Source organism: Primulina huaijiensis, chromosome 6 (genome assembly GCF_012295235.1).
Source record: "Primulina huaijiensis isolate GDHJ02 chromosome 6, ASM1229523v2, whole genome shotgun sequence".
NCBI classification, from domain to species: domain Eukaryota; kingdom Viridiplantae; phylum Streptophyta; class Magnoliopsida; order Lamiales; family Gesneriaceae; genus Primulina; species Primulina huaijiensis.
The window spans coordinates 16,600,856-16,610,175 of NC_133311.1; the positions used below are offsets into that span (position 1 = coordinate 16,600,856).

Here is a 9,320-nt window from a genome sequence, read left to right on the forward strand (position 1 = left end):
AGTTTTAGTAATTTTTGTTGAAGATCTAAAGTCGCATTGGAAAAGATAATGAGATGTTAGACATTGCTTACGTATATGCAACACTCCAGCAAAAAAAAAAAGACAGTAAATGAAAACAAGGACTGACTTGTTGGATCAGACTGAACTTTGGCGAAAATGGTCATTTACAAGACAAATGAGTATGAATCGTGAAACTTGGGTGGAACTTATGTGTTGGAAATTTGTCCGATCCATAAAATCGAAAAGCATATGGTAAAGGAATTTTGAGAGTTTTTTTTTTTTTTTTCTCTCTCTTTTGTTCACAAGTTTTTTCAGTATTTTCATGTCGGTTTTAGTTACATGTTAAATTTTTATGCAAATTTAAATTTTTGGGAATTGATTGGAATATGTTCCTACGTATTGACTATCAACATGCATGGTTCTGGTTCACACACATTGTGAGACCAAAGTTCTTGAACCCAATTATCACATCGGCCCAACTCTCTCATATATAAGTATATAAAAATTATAAATTTTTATTCCTCTCATTCTACACTCTACGTCAAAATAATTCACTCTCAAAACTCTCTCTCTCTACAAAGAACTTGAAGTTCCATATGAAGGGTTTAAGTTCTCTTGCAGTCAACCTTGATTTCAACACTAGTAGAAGATTGTAAGTGAAACATGTATTTTCTTGATACTTTTATAATATTTATATTTATATTTATGGTATGTTAAGTTTAAATATATGATGTATTGAATGACAATATATTTCAACAAATATTTTAGTGACGTCTTGATCTTGTTTGTGACCTTGTCTAGTAAGATAAAACTAGACACTTATGATCTAGTGTGAGAAGTTAAGGCAGACATTCATGATCCAATCTGGGGAGTTAAGCCAAATACTTATAACTAGTATGCGGAGTTAATCCAGATATTTGATGTTTATTGTTTTTTGTTTTAGATCTACTTGCGAATAAGTTTTGATGATATGATATAATAATATATAAAATATTATGATGTTTTTAAACTTGAAGATATACTCCCTTCAATTACTAAATGATGACAATATCACTCACTTCGTACATTTCATTTCAGATGAGAATGAGATAGAAGATCAAGAATCGACTGAATTTTGAGGATGGCGATTTGGCTAGGAAATTACTATTTTTTGTATAGTGTTGACTTTTATTTCAATAAGTTGAACATTGGGTTTGTTTGTTTGTTTTTTGTAATAGGGTTGTAAAACAATGAATTCATTGAATAAAGTTTAATTTAGATTTAAAATACTGTAAAAGCTTAGTGCTTGTGGTCAATTTAATTATTGAGTTCCAAGAACAATGTCGATGTTCATGCCATGCATTTCGGGACGTGATATTTCAGTTCGTATCATAGTCAACCTCTCCTAGTACGGTGTGGTTCAGGGACGAACTAAGCGGAAGTTGGTGGTCTTGTGAGGCCCGAGACCGAAGGGGGCGGGGGTGATCGTCTGTGCCATGAGGTTATACGAACAATGAGTGGCTCCTAGCAAGCTTCTAGGCGAAGGGAACATGAATGAACCGATATTACACTAGAAGGATATGTATTCCAAAACTATTCAGGTATGAGACTGTGCAGTTGAGGAGTGCTTAAAAGATTTAATAGGTACTACTCATGTCAAGAAAGGACATCTTCTTTTCGAGAGCTCATCACATAAGAACTCCAAATTTAAGTGTACTTGGCTTGGGACAAATTTGGGATGAGTGACCCTCTGAAAAGTTTCATAGAATGCATGTGAGTGAGGACATAAGCATACTAGAAAGACTCGTCTTGGTACAGTGAGGACATAAGCATACTAGAAAGACTCGTCTTGGTACGGTGAGGACAATCGTCGAAGTTGAGGCGTTACACACATCTTGTGGAAAATGCTAATCTAAAAACAATTTTTTTTAACTATCTAAAAGCATTTGTAACTTATCATTTAGTGAATTTTGTTTTGTTACGAAAATTTTAAGTTTTTACTGGATAACAGTTCTAGATTTATTCAAAATATTCAATGAAAATTCATAAAAATAAAGTCAATTTTCTAATTTTTATAACGATGAAATGCACAGTCGCTAACCTTCGATACGTATTGGTTAAAACCCCCTAACTGAACCAGTAGCTTGTAAATCAAGTTAGTCAGGAAAGCCGTACTAAGCAAACCCTGGTCGACAGACTCGTTTGAGAAAGTGTTGGTTTGGGAAATCGAACCAATGATCAGTACTAGTCAAATGATCATTTACTCTATCGACTAGGACGTCCGCAGTCAATTCTCTATCTACGAATCAATATATCTATATAATGTTTTGCAAACAATAGAACATCCGATAACGCTTTTGGCAAATCGCTTGTCGGTAAATTTAAATATTTTGTATTCTTGCTTCTGTCGCGATAATTTGTGGTATATTATGTTGAGCGAACTAAAAGTGAAATCAAGAATTTGAAAAAGGTAAAAATTGAGTATTTTATCAGTATTTCGAATTCCTTATTTATTGATATCTTAGGAAGCATGTATGGCTTCAAATATGCCCTTTGCATGCATCTTGTTTTGAAGTGTTACTTGTCATACAAAACATCCATTTCCCTTCTGGTTCAATCAACTGATGAATCCAAAAATTGAAATTTGATTTTCATAAATACCAAAACTTTCACCCAACTCATGGGAAGCCTAATCAAACTTTTCCCATTTCAAGAAAAGCTTACTTTTACTGGAACATTCAATGGTCGCTTTTAAATTCGTTTAAGAAGTTGCTTTGGCTGTATGGGCAGCAAATTACATTTTAACCTAGGATTCATAGATCTGCGTGTTGAATTTCGATTTTGAACTCGATCTAGAGTAGTTGCATTCGGAAATATATCGAGTGTGATCTCAAATTCGATATATAGTTTAATCTATTACGAAGAATTCGATATCGCAAATATATTTCATGTGGAATATTTGTTTTTTAATATAAACTCATATAATAATTAAGCAATTTTTATTATATGTATACTTGAGGTGTGAGGTGGAATTCAATAATTAATTAAGCAAGGGGACAAGTCTGTATGTTTCAGCTGGCTTTACCATACATATGCTAATGAATTTCCATGCCTACCTAAAATCAAGATGAAATTTCTTTTTCTAAGTTGAACAAACCTAGGGAGATGGGTGATTATGCTACTTTTTATTAGCCACTGGTACTAGATATTCCAAGCTCTTCAATTGGCTATGGTGGTGCCATGAAATCCATTATATTTTATTTGTAGTATTCGAAAAATATATAATATCTATTTATGTTAAAAAAAATTAATTGATCGATTCGTTTTCGGCTGGACCAAATTAATTACTAAAAATCCATTAAACTCAATCTATTTTAACAAATCAGCACGACTGATATTCCGTTGAAAATCGAAATAAACGAATTTATTTTAGTTAAAAATCCGAATTGCAATTATTTGTTACAAAATAACCAATTATTGCTTGGAAATAACATTTTGCCTAAAAAATGAAAACGACAGATATTTTAATACAAAAATTTCTTATGTTTTGAATTAACAATATTTCACCGACGAAATCATACAAAGAAAATAAACCTATGAAATCTAACTTAGCTAAATCTTCAGGAGTAAGATTGTAAGACAACACAACCTGTGGAGAGAATTATAAGTACTTTAATGATTAATTAATAGATCCGTTCAAGTATACTTGGCCGAATTTTAATATTTTCGGGCTCAGGCTTTGGGCTATCTTTTCTTGAATTTAATACTTTTTCTGTTGATTGTCAAACGGGCTTGGACCGCAGTTGATGAAAATAACGCGTATAATTTCTTGCTTTATTGTGTGTGTGAGTCTAATTTATGGCTATATTATTATTATATGCTTTGTTATATATATATATATATATAGGTGAATCATACAATTTTTATTCTCCTCAATCTTCTCTTTCAACCTCTTCGTATCTCTAATTTTTCAATCAATCAACTAACTAAATAATATAAATAATTTAATAATTAACATAGTCATAAATATTTATATATTTAAAATTTTAATTTAATAATNTTTGAATTAATATATATAAAACTTCATTATACATATATAGTTACAAAAATTAGTAATTTATTTTTTCTTAATTAAATAATATTTATTGAATTTACTAATAAATATAATTTACCATATAAAGAGAACAACATAATTAAATTTCATGAAAAAAACAGCAATATAATCATATTTGAATAAAGTTTCCAAGTTATATTTGTAATTTAGAGAATTACTAATTTATAATATTGAAGGGACCACTGTTTCATACATGAGTCTTCTAAAAAAGTATTATCTTATTATTTATCGAAATTATTAATTTAGCACAATGGTTCAAATCAAGATCGAAAAAAATATTATTTTAGAGAGATTTGAACGTCAGACCACCCTCAGCCTTGCCATCAGGCCAGGAGACCATTGAGTATATACGTTGTTTTCATTGTACGGTCGAAGTCTAAATGTGTTTCCATAAATTCTGTAATTCAAGTTCAGATTCAATCAAAAAGAGTCAAAACTCTAAATATGGTCTGTATTAAAATAAAACTCAGCTCATGCTAGCTAGAGTGTACTGTACCAAAATACAAAGAACACGAATCACCCTATAGCTCGAGATCGAATTACTTTTAAGTATATTTATTAACAATTATATATATTTATATCATAATGTATTGAATTAAATAAAAGAAAATAATTTGAACTTAAATTTAATTATATTCATGACAATGTAACACGTCGACAAATATTCCTGAGTTTTTAATGCGTGGAAATTATATTAAAGCATCGAATCAAAGAATTTATTTCGGTCAAAAAAGTTTGAAGGTTTGTGCATATTCCTGGTACAGTGTAAAGGAATAATTTTCCTTGGTCTTTAATTCCTTCAAAATTCGGTCCAGAATCAATTAACCAAACCATGAGTAAAACATTTCAGGATAAAAGTTGGACCAAACTTTGATTTTCAACAGAATAATTCAAATATTCGAATCAAATAATAATGGGGAATAATATAATATAATTAATGCATATGTACGTATGTGCCCGGACCTGAAACATGGTAACTCTAACGTGACAATTTAATTGATGAACCAAGTAGTCGGAAATTAGAGAAGATCACAGCGTCAACATGGTTTGAGGACTTGGAAGTTGGAAGTTGGAAGTTGGAAGTTGGTCTTAATACTGGAGGTGTTCACTCGATTAATTCAATTATCCACCGAACCAAATCACGCAAAACGAATAAGTCTTTTTTTTTTTCAAACGAACCCAATTAACGTAACTTTTTTTTGTAATCATACCATTACTAGCTTGGGCGTTATGTTTTATTNGTTTTTAAAAAGAAATTATGGTAGTAGGTGAATCAATCCTCAATTTGAAGTAAGACTAGAATAGTCAAATGTTTAAGAGGATCACCACCACGGCAACACTCTTCACTTTTGGAGTTCCATGCATGGCTGACAACACATCGAATCGAATTTCATGACTTCAAAAGGTTTTGTGTCACTGCGCAGTATATCATTTAATAGAAATTATATTTCTCTTAGACTATATATATTGTACAGTATTATTTGTTATATAGAAAAACAAAAGTATATTTTGTTTATTTAGACATAATTAGAAGATAACTGATCTTGTAATTAGGAATATACAGTTTATGGGAAAATAATGAACATAAATAGTTCAAAACAAAAGAAATAGCATATAGAATTTTAATAGTTTATTTTGACGGTGTAAAATGAATCATACATACCTATACCTAGCTATATATTGAGTGCAAGAGCCTACTTACCGTGGCGGATGGTACATATGGGCAATAGTAGTGTATTATTCAACAGAATTTTGTCCAAATAATAATAATTTATTTAAGTTGGTGGGTTTTAATATTTTAATATCATTCAAAATTGCAGTTTTAGCTTGTGAAGAGGCGAAGACTTCAAGATTGAAAAAGTGAGAAAATTGTATGGTTAGATAAGTTTTGAGTTTGATGAATAATTTATCCCTTAAAATTCTTATTATTCTTTAATATCAAGATCTTAGAAATCAAAATCTCGCTACAACTATAAAACTCAATATGCATTATCTCTTCTCATATTCCTGAGATATTCCAATCACCAAAATCTCCAAGATTATTCAAAGATTTGGTTAAGTGAGTTAAAAAATTGAACTTGTAAAGTTTTTATGGTTCAATAAAATAGATGAGTTGGAGATAAAAGGGCAGTAAAAATTTGTCGGTTTCCGCTTGCTTAGAAACTCACACAGAGGCCACCATTTGAAAGAAATTTGAAGTGGTCCATTATTTTTTTTAACCCTTTGGGCTCTCCACGAAAAAGTTCAGTCTACTCCATATTTTTATTTAGCAAAATGTTAATTTTAGTCTCACTAAGATATTTTTAGTCGCATGTCTTTTATTAAATCAATTATGGTCACGCAACTATGTTTTGGTGAACGATTTTAATCCATTTTCCCAAATCATTTAATTAATTGAGTGATATAATTGTTAAATTTTATAAATACGATAACAAAATATATCTCGTGACATGTATATGTGTTTATAATTGTAATTAAAATTTTTTAATAATAATATTAGTAATTTTTTTTACATAATTTTGTCTATACTCTATAGTAACTGAAATTGTTCTACACTTGAAACTATACGTTTTTCGAGACACCATATTCTAAGCTTGTTTAGGGGTGGAAGAGAAGTTCTCTCTTCAATGGGGTCCATTTTTTTCACCTTCGATATGTTTAACAATGGTAAAAAGTAAAAAACACTAGTATAAAACCCACTCAAACTTCACTTGCACACTCCACACAAAAATCACTCCTTTTTTTCCCTCAACTTTTCTGTTTTATGATTATGATTACGATAATGAGTAAAGGAAGAATTCCTAAAAGCGTAACCAACAATGCATATGAAGGCCAAACTGACCTAAGAAATGGACCCTCGAAGAAGATAATCTTCTTATTCAATACATAACTTCCCATGGCGAAGGCCGCTGGAATTTGTTGGCCAAATCTGCAGGTATATGTTTTTTCCTATACGCGTACTTTCTCGACAGTGATCTTGCTATAAAAATGTTTATTTTTTTTTACCATTTTATAGCTCCGGAAAGCTTTCAAGTATTTCATTTAAAGATTGATATGGGTAAAAATATTTTATTTATATTACATTTAAAACTATATTTGACTTTCGGATAACTTTGTCTACTGATTACATAAAAAAAACATGTGTGCCGAAACTTGTCAGTTAAGCAATCATAAAACACAAATCTTTTGTTTTGATTAACCATTCATGAGGAGAGATTCACTTTCTTAAATAATAATTATGTATGTATGCAGGGCTTAAGAGAACAGGGAAAAGTTGCAGATTAAGATGGTTAAATTACTTGAAGCCCGACGTTAGACGTGGAAACCTCACCCCACAAGAGCAACTCTTGATCCTTGAACTCCATTCCAACTTGGGAAATAGGTGAAATTTATTCTTTGAATTTAATTTTGGACCATATATTAACCCTTGACAATCAAGAATCATAAACTTGTATATTACTGTAGATGGTCAAAAATAGCGCAACATTTACCGGGAAGGACCGATAATGAGATCAAGAATTACTGGAGAACGAGGGTACAGAAGCAGGCGCGGCAGCTTAAGGTCGATTCCAATAGCAAGAAATTTCTCGAAGTCATCCGCCAATTTTGGATGGGAAGATTGAAGGAAAGCATGGAACAAAATTCATCACTGGCATCTATTTCTTCTTCTTGTTCATCCTCCGTTTCAATTTCAACCATGGAAACTCAAAAAACTAATTCCCTTTCACCGGTTGTTAATAACGATGTTCCCTTTCATTCTCTCTGCCCAAATCCAAGCGACACGGGCACTGAGTCTTTAGTGAAATTAATGTGTCCCGAAGTTTTGAGATTTTCATGTGAAAACTCACTTGAGGGAGATTGTTACGATGGTAGCAGCATTCATGGCTACCGCGTGCAAGAATTGGATGCCCAAAATATATCAGTTCCTGGATGCCACGTGGTCAATTTTGATTGGTTCGGAGAGGAACTCGGGGAGTCCTTCTGGAGTAATGATGAATTATGGCAATTTAATAACATAGCTTAGGCATTGATGGTGGGAAAATTAGAACCTAACACAATACCCTTTGTTTTTGTGACAGGGCATGCATATTTGTTGACTTGCCTTTATCATTGAGTCACCAACTTTATTTACGTGAAATTCCCTCAAAAAACGACTAATAATATTCAATCAGCTCCATTCACGTACGTATGGAAAACTTTTTTAAAAGATTTGTTGTGCTATTGTTAACCCATGCAAAAACTGTGGGGATCTTGAATTGAGATTTTTTTAAATATTATTTAAAAAAATTCAAGGATGCTGTCACTGTTTTGTCTAATTATTTGACCTCGCAATTTGGGGTTGGGATCCAAATCGAGTTGATCCAATTTTGTCAAAAAAAATTGAGTCGGTATGATATAGGAACCCTATGCTATACTACACTACACTACACCGGGAGTAAGTTACAGCTCTTGAATGAGCTTAACGTGGATACTTGTGTAACATAACTATTACCCATGATCTATGATGTTGGATTGATTGTGATAGAACCAATATGTGTGTGGAAATCAAACTAAGTTTTTGTGAAAAAAAAAATTGAGTCAAATCGTAAATATATACAGAATCTGCACTTTTGGTATGTGAACCAATAACCTGAGATGGATGTTTCTTTCTCGTGAAAATGGAATTCTTTAAGCAGATGCATTCCCCCCTCTCATGTTTCTCTTGATTTGTGGCATAAATGTAAAACTTCACGCCTAAATTTACAATCAAATCACCTTTTGCTTGGAATTTATTATAGTTTCCAATTCTTTTTTCCGCTTTTGGGCCTAGTTCCATACATGTGTTTTTCGTAACCCTTTCTTGCAAGTTGAAGCAGTACGGTCCACAAACTGAAAAAATTAATTTTAGTTTTTAAGAGCTAAGTTGATGTAATTAGATATTACAAAATGAAGTTAATGAAATCGTAATTTGCTAATATATACTTATCTTAAGATATATTTATGCTACCAAATTAAACTGTTTTCTATCACTGATGTAATGTTTTCTCTATATCCAAAAAGAATGATCAATTAATAGAAGTTGACCTAATTTTAATCTATGTTTGAAGTTCTTTATGAATGTTTAATTAGAAGCCACAATCAGAGAGAGATGTATTCATATATCTGTCACAATATCAAGTACATGTGGAGCCATTGTATCGTATAATGGGACCTTTGATCACATATATATATATATATATATATATAT

The 9,320-nt window shown here is 31.4% G+C and overlaps 1 pseudogene; it reads left to right on the forward strand.

The window, feature by feature from the left end:
• The first annotated feature begins 6,863 nt into the window (after positions 1 to 6,863).
• Positions 6,864 to 8,229, forward strand: LOC140979133 (transcription factor MYB62-like; annotated as a pseudogene).
• The last annotated feature ends 1,091 nt before the right edge of the window (positions 8,230 to 9,320 follow it).